Source organism: Salmo salar, chromosome ssa26 (assembly GCF_905237065.1).
Source record: "Salmo salar chromosome ssa26, Ssal_v3.1, whole genome shotgun sequence".
Classification (NCBI taxonomy): domain Eukaryota; kingdom Metazoa; phylum Chordata; class Actinopteri; order Salmoniformes; family Salmonidae; genus Salmo; species Salmo salar.
In genome coordinates, this window is record NC_059467.1 from 11,392,501 (window position 1) to 11,404,901 (window position 12,401).

At 46.0% G+C, this 12,401-nt stretch overlaps 1 protein-coding gene across 2 annotated transcripts in view; it reads left to right on the forward strand.

The window, feature by feature from the left end:
* LOC106587148 (docking protein 4) overlaps positions 1 to 12,401 on the forward strand; it is a 49,824-nt gene that overhangs the window by 13,719 nt on the left and 23,704 nt on the right. The gene's annotated exons all lie outside the window — the stretch shown is intronic.

Genomic DNA, 12,401 nt, shown 5'->3' on the forward strand with positions numbered 1-12,401 from the left:
CAACAGCCTTGTGATGGGCTGTGTAGGGGGGTATGTGAAGGGTGTGGGTGAGGAGGGAGGAGGGAGCAGGGTCCTCCACTCCCCCAGACATTGACCTGGCCTGGCTCCAATTTGGACTGGGGCTTGACCAAAAGGCTCTGGGTTGTGTTAGAAATTAGACACTGCGTCAGAGATTAAGCCCTGTGTGCAAACGTCCGAATTCAGACACACACACACACACACACACACACACACACACACACACACACACACACACACACACACACACACACACACACACACACACACACACACACACACACACACACACACACACACACACACACACACACACACACATAAACCCACACCCTCAAGGCGCCAGTCTCTCTGTAAGGTCTGTGGGCTGTTCTGTTTCTGTCCCTGGCTTGGCAGATGGTATTCATTGAGTTGAATGAGGAGAGAAAAGGACTGATAAGTTTGACAGTGACTGTGGCACAGATTCTGAGGTGCGGTGTTCCCTAGACATCTGCATAGTTACCCCACTACTGTATGTTAATGGGGTGGTGTGTGTGTGTGTGTGTGTGTGTGTGTGTGTGTGTGTGTGTGTGTGTGTGTGTGTGTGTGTTCATGCAGTGTGTGTGTGTTGAGGGGCACAGGAGGCTGCTGGCGCCATAATAGGGGGAACAGGCTGATGGTAATGATCGTAGCGGAATCAGTGAAACGATATCAAATACATCAAACTCATCGTTTCCAGGTGTTTTGACGCCATTCCATTTGCTCCGTTCCGGCCATTACTATGAGCATTACTTTGAGCCTCTCGTGTTGTGAGGAGAGTACAGCCTAGGGCAGCACAGCAAGGGTGAAAAGATAATGTAGCATCAAAGCTCTTTCCAGCGCTACCTCCCTCTGTGACCCCTCTCTCCCTCCCCTCTCTTTCTCTCTCTTTTCTCCATCCCTTTCTGTTCCAGTTATTGCTATTCTATTTCTAACTGCATTGCCCCCACCCCCACACCACCACCTTCTCTCGGCTTGGTCAGGCCAAACTGTTCATTTTGCAGTAGCAGCAAAATCCACATCTCGAGGGGTCAGCAGTAGATTTGAGCAGCTTTAATAAACCTCTCTGTATTTATTAAGGCTGGCTTATTGTCTCAGTGGATGCTTTGTGTGCTCTAAGATCTGTTACCTTGCTTAAATAGAAATGCAAATCAGACAAGTTCAAGTGAAAAGACAAGCCAGATCCCAGGATTAAACTGTTCACCAGATTAGTGTTTGCTCAGTTTATATGAGCTACTGTATAACTCTTCAGAACAGGAACTCTTTAGACAGAATGAGTGTGTTCAAACTGTGTGTGTGTGTGTGTGTGTGTGTGTGTGTGTGTGTGTGTGTGTGTGTGTGTGTGTGTGTGTGTGTGTGTGTGTGTGTGTGTGTGTGTGTGTGTGCGCGTGTGTGTGTTTAGGGCTCTGACTGCTAAGTGACGTGTTTTCTTCTAGAAAGTAGTACAGCTTGCTGAGGGCCAAAAAAATTGACTTTAAAATCCTCTCTTAGACAATTCAAAAGTCTGGTGGTTGTGAGATAAACGGATCCCGTCTTGATGGAGAGAGAGATGGAAAGAATCACCCGCAGCACTAGAAAGCAAATATCACTGGCTCCAAATGAAGAACACGGCTACATTTCACTGACTGTACTTTTGTGCTAGGGAGCGTTTTATTGGGTTGAAATTTAATCTCCCTTCTCTCGTACACTAATAGAAAGAAAGGTGCTATCTAGAACCTACAAGGGTTATTCGGCTGTCCCCATAGGAGAACCCTTTTTGGTTCCAGGTAGAACCCTTTACACAGACGGTTCTACCTGGAACCCAAAAGGGTTCTACCTGGAACCAAAAAGGGTTCTCCTATGGGGACAGATGAAGATTCCTTTTGGAACCCTTTTTTTCGAAGAGCGTATCATCTGTGGGTTTCTTCTGACAGAAAACATCTCTAGATTGTAAAATGTAAACGTGATTGTGTGCTGCAAAATGATGTCATGACAGGTTTCAAGTTATGGACGATCACAAAAAACCGAAGAAGTACAAAACAGTGGTGTAATGATGCCTTGGCATACAAGTAAATACCTGGGTCAAAAGTAGTGCACTATACAGGGATTATCGTGCCGTTTAGAACACAGAGTTAGTGTCTGTAACCTGGCCCCTACCTGTGTCTCTTTCCCACACCCCTCTGCTGGTAATGACCTGAGGGTGTGTTTTCACGGCCCCCGAAAGGGTCAGATGGCTATCCGCGTGTGTGCTTTCACTGCAAGGGTTAACGATGGTTATCAGCTCCCAGTCCACCCCAGACTCCATGTCCAAAAACACTCTGAAGTATTAGGATGGGAAGATGATACTCTTTTATGATACTCATAAACGGGTTTGCGTGGGATTATTAAGTTATTGTGTGTGATTTATTTTTATTTTTATCGGGTGTGTGTTTTTGTTGGTTTAGGATATGTGGGGTTTTATACACTGTGTCCAGTGATAGGGTAGTTGGAGTGTGCATGCCTGCCAGCCCCTAGCAATCTCCCTAGTCAATACTCCTCTTATCCTCCGCCTAGATAAAGGCTCCATTTTCTCCCTGTTAGTGTGTGTATGTAATGTGTATATATATTGTGTGTGTGTGTGTGTGTGTGTGTGTGTGTGTGTGAGAGAGAGCTCGCTGGCTATGGGGCATTGTCTGATAGGACTCGCTTGCAGACAGAGTGTCTGGTCTGTCTATGAGGATGGTGTTGAGGGATGTGTGTGTGTGCGCGTTATCTGTGACAGATAGTAGACGTGAGCAGACAGGGCGTCGCGTCTGTCGTCGTTCCCTAGTGCTGGCTTCAGGCGAAATATCTCTGTCTCTCTCTGTGCGTGTGTGAGAAACGAAGAGGAGTGGTCTCTGTGAGCTCACTTTCGGTGGCACCCAATCAGAGCAAGACTACGCATCTGTGCCAGCATCCATCCTTGCACATATGCCCGTCCATGTATGTCTGCTGTCAGGACTCTTCCTCAGTAGCGCCATGGAGAGGTTGAAGCCGAGGTTGGGTTAGGTTGGGTGTGTGTGTCTGTCGGGTTGGGGGTCACAGACAGGTGAGGGGGGACCTGGGGGACATCTCCTGCTGCCTGGGCTCCAGTCCCTCCTGTCCCAGCCCTGCCAGTGACATGATCCCTCCCTCCCGCCTGCCAGAATGAGTGGAATCGTGTCAAATACATCAAACATGTGGTTCTCGTTTGTTTGATGCCATTCCATTTGCTCCGTTCCAGCCATTATTATGAGCCGTCCTCCCCTCCGCAGCCTCCACTGTTGTCCACATAGTGCTGTGTTAGGGTTGTGGTGATGTACTGCGTGTTGTCCTCTGATAGATGGTGTAAATACGGTGCTAGCGAGCGTCTTAACGCTGGAGCCTCTTCTCTGGCGACACGATGAATGGCCTCTCTCTGCTGTCAGCTTTATTGCTCGTTTAGCACTTTGTGCGTGCTCTCCCCTTGTCTCTCTCTCTCTCTCTCTCTCTCTCTCTCTCTCTCTCTCTCTCTCGCCCTCATCCTCAGAGTGGTTTTTGATGATGACAGAGCAGTGCGTTATGGGTTGTGCCGGAGGTGGGAAGAGGAAGGTATTGGATGTGCCACAGTGCTGGACTGGAGGAGCTCACAGTGCCGGGGGGGGGGGGAAGAGAGATGGTGTGTTCCTACACTGTGTTCGTGTTTACTGTGGGTGTGGATGCTACTGTTTGTCATAGCTGCTAGGACCTCACCTCACTAGAGAACCTCTCATGCACTGGCTTACAGTTTAGGGTCCTTATTCCTTCCGTTTCAAGAGCGGGAGAATGATCCTGCCTTCCACCCACTCACTACTCCCAGCCCCGGGGGATGGAAACGTTGACATGTTCTAAGAACATCTCTCTCGGTGGACTGTGTGGTCAGAACATATTAGAATATATCTATTTTTTCAGCCTGCTCATAGTGTATTATCTCCACCCTCTCTCTCTCTCTCCCTGTGTTTCTCCCAGTGAGCCAGGCATGGTGGGTTAAACCCCGCCAGCAATAGCCAAGCTGTATTAATTAAGAGCGACCTCTCACTTGTTTCTGAAGTCAGCTGGGTTCCTTTAGCCCTCGGCATTGATCCCTCCTGCCTCCTACTGGGGATAAAGACTTATTAGGGCAGAGAACCAGAGAATAGAGTGAGAATGAATCTCCTCTTCCCTCTTATTCTCTTTGTGTGTGTGTGTGTGTGTGTGTGTGTGTGTGTGTGTGTGTGTGTGTGTGTGTGTGTGTGTGTGTGTGTGTGTGTCGTTGCGTTGCGTGCTTCGGCAGATAATTTTTTTTGGGGGGGGGGGTTTAATGGGATATGATACAAGGATTATGAGCCGGGGGGTTATGCACGATGTGATAGGAGGATGAGATAGGATTGGGAGGGAGGGAGTGTTACTGGGGCAGGGGGAACTCTGAAAGGGCATGTGGGGTGACCCGCACACACACACCCAAAACTCCTCCTTAACTCTTACATCTAGACGTTCCGCTAGCGGAACACCACTCCAATATCCAATGATTGGGCGTGGCGCGAAATACAAACTCCTCGAAAATCCGAAAACTTCAATTTTTCAAACATATGACTATTTTACACCATTTTAAAGACAAGACTCTCCTTTATCTAACCACACTGTCTGATTTCAAAAAGGCTTTACAACGAAAGCAAAACATTAGATTATGTCAGCAGAGTACCCAGCCAGAAATAATCAGACACCCATTTTTCAAGCTAGCATATAATGTCACAAAAACCAAAACCACAGCTAAATGCAGCACTAACCTTTGATGATCTTCATCAGATGACACTCCTAGGACATTATGTTATACAATACATGCATGTTTTGTTCAATCAAGTTCATATTTATATCAAAAAACAGCTTTTTACATTAGCATGTGACGTTCAGAACTAGCATTCCCACCGAACACTTCCGGTGAATTTACTAAATTACTCACGATAAACGTTCACAAAAAACATAACAATTATTTTAGGAATTATAGATACAGAACTCCTTTATGCAATCGCGGTGTCCGATTTTAAAATAGCTTTTCGGTGAAAGCACATTTTGCAATATTCTGAGTAGATAGCTCGCCATCACGGGCTAGCTAATTTGACACCCGCCAAGTTTGGTACTCACCAAACTCAGATTTACTATAAGAAAAATTGGATTACCTTTGCTGTTCTTCGTCAGAATGCACTCCCAGGACTTCTACTTCAATAACAAATGTTGGTTTGGTTGCAAATAATCCATAGTTATATCCAAATAGCGGCGTTTTGTTCGTGCGTTCAAGACACTATCCGAAGGGTAACGAAGGGTGACGCGCGGACGCGTATCGTGACAAAAAATTTCAAAATATTCCATTACCGTACTTCGAAGCATGTCAAACGCTGTTTAAAATCAATTTTTATGCGATTTTTCTCGTAAAATAGCGATAATATTCCGACCGAGAAACCCTGTTTTCATTCAAAGACTCAAAATCTAAAATGGACTCTTCTCGTGCACGCGCACGCCCGTCTCATTGTTCTCAGATCGACCACTTACCAAATGCGCTACTGTTTTTCAGCCAGAGACTGCAAAGTCATCATTCAACGTTCTGGCGCCTTCTGAGAGCCTATGGGAGCCTTAGAAAATGTCACGTTACAGCAGAGATCCTTTGTTTTGGATAGAGATGACAAAGAAGGCCAAGAAATGGTCAGGCAGGGTACTTCCTGTACAGAATCTTCTCAGGTTTTGGCCTGCCATTTGAGTTCTGTTATACTCACAGACACCATTCAAACAGTTTTAGAAACTTTGGAGTGTTTTCTATTCAAAGCTACTAATTATATGCATATTCTAGTTTCTGGGCAGGAGTAATAACCAGATTAAATCGGGTCCGTTTTTTATCCGGCTGTGAAAATACTGCCCCCTATCCATAACAAGTTAATGGTACTACGACAAAACACAAAGTATTTGATTTCTGGCGTGAAGTTGGGTTTTGAGGAGCTGTGTAAGTGTAAGCTACAGGGTAAACTTTGCGGCGTCCTACATCCTGAGTCCGTCAGATACACTGTGAGACGACACACTCGCACACGTCCACACAATATCAGTTGACTCAGCAGTAGGGGTGGCAGGAGCCATTATTGACTCTCTGCAGCCAGCCAGAGAAATGGGGGAAATTCAATCAACCAGCTGAGACATCTTTCTTCACTTTATGTCTGATTTTTGTCCTTTTTGTCTAGTTTATTTGGATAGGGACAAGTACAAACACATTGACACATTGAACAAACAATCGTCCGACGCATTGCACTGGTGTTTCTAGCGCACGCTAATTTTCCCACACCCGTCTCTAGATGAAAACAAAAAGAAAGAAAGAAAGAAATACATAATCAAAAACAAATCACACCAAATAACGTCTGGACATTACCATAATTATATCCGCAAAGACGTCATTGTCTTTTCTTTCCATGTTCCCCCTTTCTCTCTGTCCTCATCGCGCTTTATCGGTGTCCAGGTCAGCGCTGCGACTGCAGGTAATTCTCTCTGTGCTGACAGTGGAGACAAAAAGCTCCAGGCCGACAGAAAACTCCCTGTCACGAAAGCGCCATCAAACGTCCTTCGCCACAAAATGGCCAAGTGGACGACATGCGGAACAAAAGGGTGGAATGCACCTTGCCCTCTCTCTTTTTCCCTTTCTCTCATCCTTCCCCACTGTCGTTCGAAATGCAGTCCTAGGCTGCTTGTATTCCCCTCAACCTTGTCCTTGTCCCTGAACCCTTTGGCACAGCGAGCAGTCTTTTATTTGACTTTCTGTTGTTTGCCTGTCTGCCTGTTTTGTCTCCCTGGGTTCCATTTTCAAGTTATTGTTCAGTCAAACCAATAGTTGATACCATAAAATGGAGTCTATATTTTTTTTAAACATTTCTCTGTGGAAAGTGCTTTGCATTGCCAATTCCCTGGCTCCTGTCGAATGAGCAGCAAGCCTAACTTATACCGTGCTCCCGTTTCTCCGTCGATATCATACCAGAGCGTAAAATGCTAGTTTAATAAACTGCTGTGCATTCATCGATTCTCACTTCTACATCCACCTTTCATTGGCTCTCTGGATCCCAAGGGGGGCAGGCTGGCTTTGTGATTGAATTGGACACTGAATCCTACAATGACCTCCAGACTCGCAGCCACTGGCAGTTCTATTACACATGTTGAAAACGGGCAGCGTTCAATTCCAAATAGAGTGAGGCAATTGATTCTTGATCAATGATAAATGATTCTAATCTTGCATAGGCGGGGGATCAATTGTGTTAATGTCCCGTGATTGGCTAAACTTAATTAGCGCAGGTCCCGGGCCACGGTTGATCTGGTGGTCTGCTTTTGGCACGGGGTCATTATGTGACCCCGTGCTCATTTCAGATCGACCATAGTTTCTCTTCGAATAACGGTCCCAGGACAATGTCAAGACCAGCCATTCGATGTCAAGTCTCTGTCATGTCCTCTGTCAATCGTTTTAGCCAGCCTTGTATCAACACACGGATCCATTCCCCAGACGGTCACATGGTATGAATGTCCTTTTTCCGCTTCCCTGTTTTTAAAGACAGTTGAAGGTGTACGTGTCAGACTCAACGGAGGAAAAGAAGAATGAAACGAGCACTGAAACCTGGTGTGGCATTTCGTTAGCCGTTACTGTGACAGAGCTGCCTATTGTCACCCCAAGGAGCACCTCTCTTCCTTTTTTATCCTCCTTCTCTCCATCTTTGTTTTCTCTGTCCTTTTTCCTGCCCACATCCTCCCCTGACCTCATCCCTTCTTCACAGCAGTCTGTCTGTCTCATTAAGTGAGGGGAGAGATGGAGGGAGTAGACGGGAGGTGGCGTTCCCTGGGCCTTTTCCCAGGTCTCTTCCCAGGGGGTCTGTTTGTGGAGTCAAATAATAATTGGTGTGTGTTTATGTGTGTGTGTGAGTGTGAGTGCGTGTGTGAGTGCGTGTGTGGACAAGGAGTAATATTTGTAGTCTGAAGAAACTGCACAGAGTCTGAAGAAAGCTCATATATATGTCTGTCTGTCTGTCTGTCTGTCTGTCTGTCTGTCTGTCTGTACCTGTCTTTTCCTCCATCTTTTCTCCCTCATTGGTATTTTTACTGGTTGATCCTCCCTCTTGGCTGGTACCCCCTCTACCATCTTGTGTACCAGCTGCTTGTTGCCCCCTGTGTGTTAGACAGCCGTCTGCTCCGTGGGGAGGATGCCACCCCAGCATGCAAAGCCTCTCTCCTGGTGAATGGCTGTCACATGATGCCCTCAGATTGTGGAGGGTGAGGATGACTCATTATTATAAAGGTCCCATTTATAGAATAGACTTGAGTGACATAGAGGTAAAAACAGAGATAGACATACTGTATAATCAATGGTGAAAGGAGAGCGATGGGTGACATTGACGTGTGGGTGGAAGAGGAAGTCAGAACGAGAGAGAACATGAAGCTCTTGGGTCTTTTTCGTCGCCCCCTAAATGGATGCCGTCCTCTCCAAGTTGAAGCTGTTGAACACCACAGAGCAAATCTGTCAAGCTCACAGAGCCGAAGTTATTAACCCTATGAAGACGTGCGCACGTACACACACACACACACACACACACACACACACACACACACACACGCACACAGCCTCACTCATAGCATTACACTGTAGTCGATCTGCTCTCTCTCCTTCCCTTCCCCACCTGATCGATGGCTGGAATGCTCCATTCTTTTCACCTCACTAACCTCTCCAAGGGAATGGAAGTGAAGTGGCTCATGAAATTGACCTGACACTGACAATCAACCCCTTTCCCTAACCCCCTTTGCCTCCCTCCCTCCTTCCTTCCCTCCCTCCCTCCCTCCCTCCCTCCCTCCCTCCCTCCCTCCCTCCCTCCCTCCCTCCCTCCCTCCCTCCCTCCCTCCCAGAGAGAAGATGACATATCTGGATCTGTCTTGCGCCTAATGTAGCATGATCTAATTCAGCTGAGATGGGCACACCTGGCATTAGATTAACCTGCCCTGGGCACACCTGGTGCTCTGGGGATTTGATTAGGCTGAGATGGGCACAGCTGAGAGAGGGGATACGGGGGATTGGATTCACCAGACAGCAGTTCCAACTGGTACACATTGCAGAGAGAGCTGCTGCGCTGCTCTACAGCTCAGCTGTTAACTCATATACACACACACACACACACACACACACACACACGCATGCTCACATGTACACACGGAGGCACACACACAGAAGGTCTGTCTGTTGGAGTACAGATGCTGAGGCGTCTGTCTGTAACTACAACCAATGTCATGATGATGGTGTAGTCACTCCCTTTTCCACATTAGCTTACATTCTGTATCCTGCTACTAACTCCCCCTATTCCGCTCGACTCCAGTTAGCCAAGGCTCTCTAACACAATCTGCCTCTTAGCCTCAAGCTATCTCAGGATTTACCACAATAAACATGCCCTCGCTCATAAGAACTCAAACTGACACAGGCCTCTTTGCCTAGACACATTTAGCCTCCAGCAAACACAAACTTCCTGCATTCTCTCCTCCTCCTGCCAGCTAATCAGCTCTCCTGCATTCTCTGCCCTGCCTAAGACTCCCGTTGCCTGAATACAGATGTCAGATATGTGCAGTGTCTATTACTTGACTGTAGACTCCAGTGAGTTTCTTGTATAATATTCAACCAGTGTGTGACCTTTTATCCATGCCAGCCCCGGCAAACGATTGGCTGCGAGTGATTCAGCACTGTATGCTGATAGGCTCGTTGTATGGTGATAGGAGCACCGATATGTGTTTCACCAGAGAGGATTGCGGCAAAGCGAGAGGAATAACTGGGCCCAAAATCTATCTTCTCCTGCAGGTGGCGTTTTTTTTGTTCTTCGTTTCCCCGCTCACCAAACGAGGTGTTTTTGTATGGAGGTCAATGAGAGTGTAGTATTTGTTTAGCAAAAAAAAATTAATGAATAGCTTATTTGCTACGTGTGGCTTATTTGATCGAACGGAAGTTGTGTAATGCTTGGGTTTTTACGAGTGTACTGATAGAAGTAGGACAGGTGACTTTGAAAAAGAAAACCACTTTATATCGAAGTTGTGCCTGTTGCTCACACGGGTATCTGCCGTCTCATTGGCTAGAATGGTCCCACCTGCCTCCTCCCGACTGCCTTCCATTTTTGAAGACATTTTATTTTCATTGTTAGAGCAGCCTCTTGAGTGTCTGGTCAATATATGCATAATGGATGATCTGTGGTTTAACACACCTCCCTGCCTCTAGCTACCACACCTCCCTCACACCTCAACAGGTCAGGAGGTCCATGTAGCTGCTGGCTCTCTGTGTGTGTGTGTGTGGTTCAATCCATCTTCCAGCAACAGGGCAGAGTGGGATCCGTATCGAACTCTGACATCGACAATACAATGCAGAGAGGAGCGAGGGAGCAGGTAGGGTCAGTCATCAGGCGAGAAGTGAAGAGAGGAAAGTGCCTTTCAAGACAGCCATACGGTAGAGTTGGCCTCGTTGTTCCCTCAAAGCTGCACTCGGGCGGCACAGCTCCCTCGGGACTGCCTCGCAGAAGACATTTCAGCCCGCGCAGAGACGCATCAGATTGAACTTCACTCACGTTTCTAGTTTTCCCCTTTAGTTAACGCTACTGTGCGAATTGTGCTCGAATCAACGCCACTTTCAATGCAACATCCTGAAACAAAACGAACTATGCAAGAGATTTTCTTGTAGGAAGAGCACATTGGAGTAGGATTCTGTTGCATTTAAAGGCATGACTCGGGCCCATACTGAGCTGGACTGTGTTTACAGCGTGAGTAGAAGCGCTTGTTTTGAGATCAAAGCGAGAGCTGCATGTAGCCACCTGTGCACATTTGTTCATATTCTTTGCTAGTTAGAGAGGTATTATCCCAGTTATAGCTCATTTCTAGTCAATAATGGGGGAGTGGTTGCTTCCTATAAGAGCACAAAACGTGTGCATTTCTAGCCATGTTTGAAAGCAAGTCAGGTGAAGAGCTTTTTAACCTCTATGGGCTAGGTGGGACGCTTGCGTCCCACCTACTCAACAGCCAGTGTAATCCCGTGGCGCGATATTCAAATACCTCAAAAATGCAAAAACTTCAATTTTTCAAACATATGACTATTTTACACCATTTTAAAGACAAGACTCTCATTAATCTAACCACACTGTCCGATTTCAAAAAGGCTTTACAACGAAAGCAAAACATTAGATTATGTCAGCAGAGTACCCAGCCAGAAATAATCAGACACCCATTTTCAAGCTAGCATATAATGTCACATAAACCCAAACCACAGCTAAATGCAGCACTAACCTTTGATGATCTTCATCAGATGACAACCCTAGGACATTATGTTATACAATACATGCATGTTTTGTTCAATCAACCAGCTTTTTACATTAGCATGTGACTAGCATGTGACTAGCATTCTCACTGAACACTGCTGGTGAATTGACTAAATTACTCACGATAAACGTTCACAAAAAACATAACAATTATTTTAAGAATTATAGATACAGAACTCCTCTATGCACTCGATATGTCCGATTTTAAAATAGCTTTTCGGTGAAAGCACATTTTGCAATATTCTCAGTAGATAGCCCGGCATCACAGGGCTAGCTATTTAGACACCCAGCAAGTTTAGCACTCACCAAAGTCAGATTTACTATAAGAAAAATGTTATTACCTTTGCTGTTCTTCGTCAGAATGCACTTCCAGGACTTCTACTAAAATAACAAATGTTGGTTTGGTCCCAAATAATCCATTGTTATATCCAAATAGCGGCGTTTTGTTCGTGCGTCCAAGACACTATCCGAAAGGGTAAATAAGGGTGACGAGCATGGCGCATTTCGTGACAAAAAATGTCTAAATATTCCATTATCGTACTTCGAAGCATGTCAACCGCTGTTTAAAATCAATTTTTATGACATTTTTCTTGTAAAAAAGCGATAATATTCTGTCCGGGAATCTGCGTTTAGGTAAAAAGAGGAAAGAAAATAAAGCACGGGGTTGACTCGTGCACGCGCCTAAGCCCATAGTACTCTGATCGGCCACTTGCCAAACGCGATAATGTGTTTCAGCCAGAGGCTGCCTTGATATCATTCAGCTTTTTCCCGGGCTCTGAGAGCCTATGGGAGCCGTAGGAAGTGTCACGTTATAGCAAAGATCCTCAGTCTTCAATAAAAAGAGCCAAGATGAACAACAACTTGTCAGACAGGCCACTTCCTGCATGGAATCTTCTCAGGTTTTGGCCTGCCATATGAGTTCTGTTATACTCACAGACACCATTCAAACAGTTTTAGAAACTTTAGGGTGTTTTCTATCCAAAGCCAATAATTATATGCATATTCTAGTTACTGGGCAGGAGTAGTAACCAGATTAAATCGGGT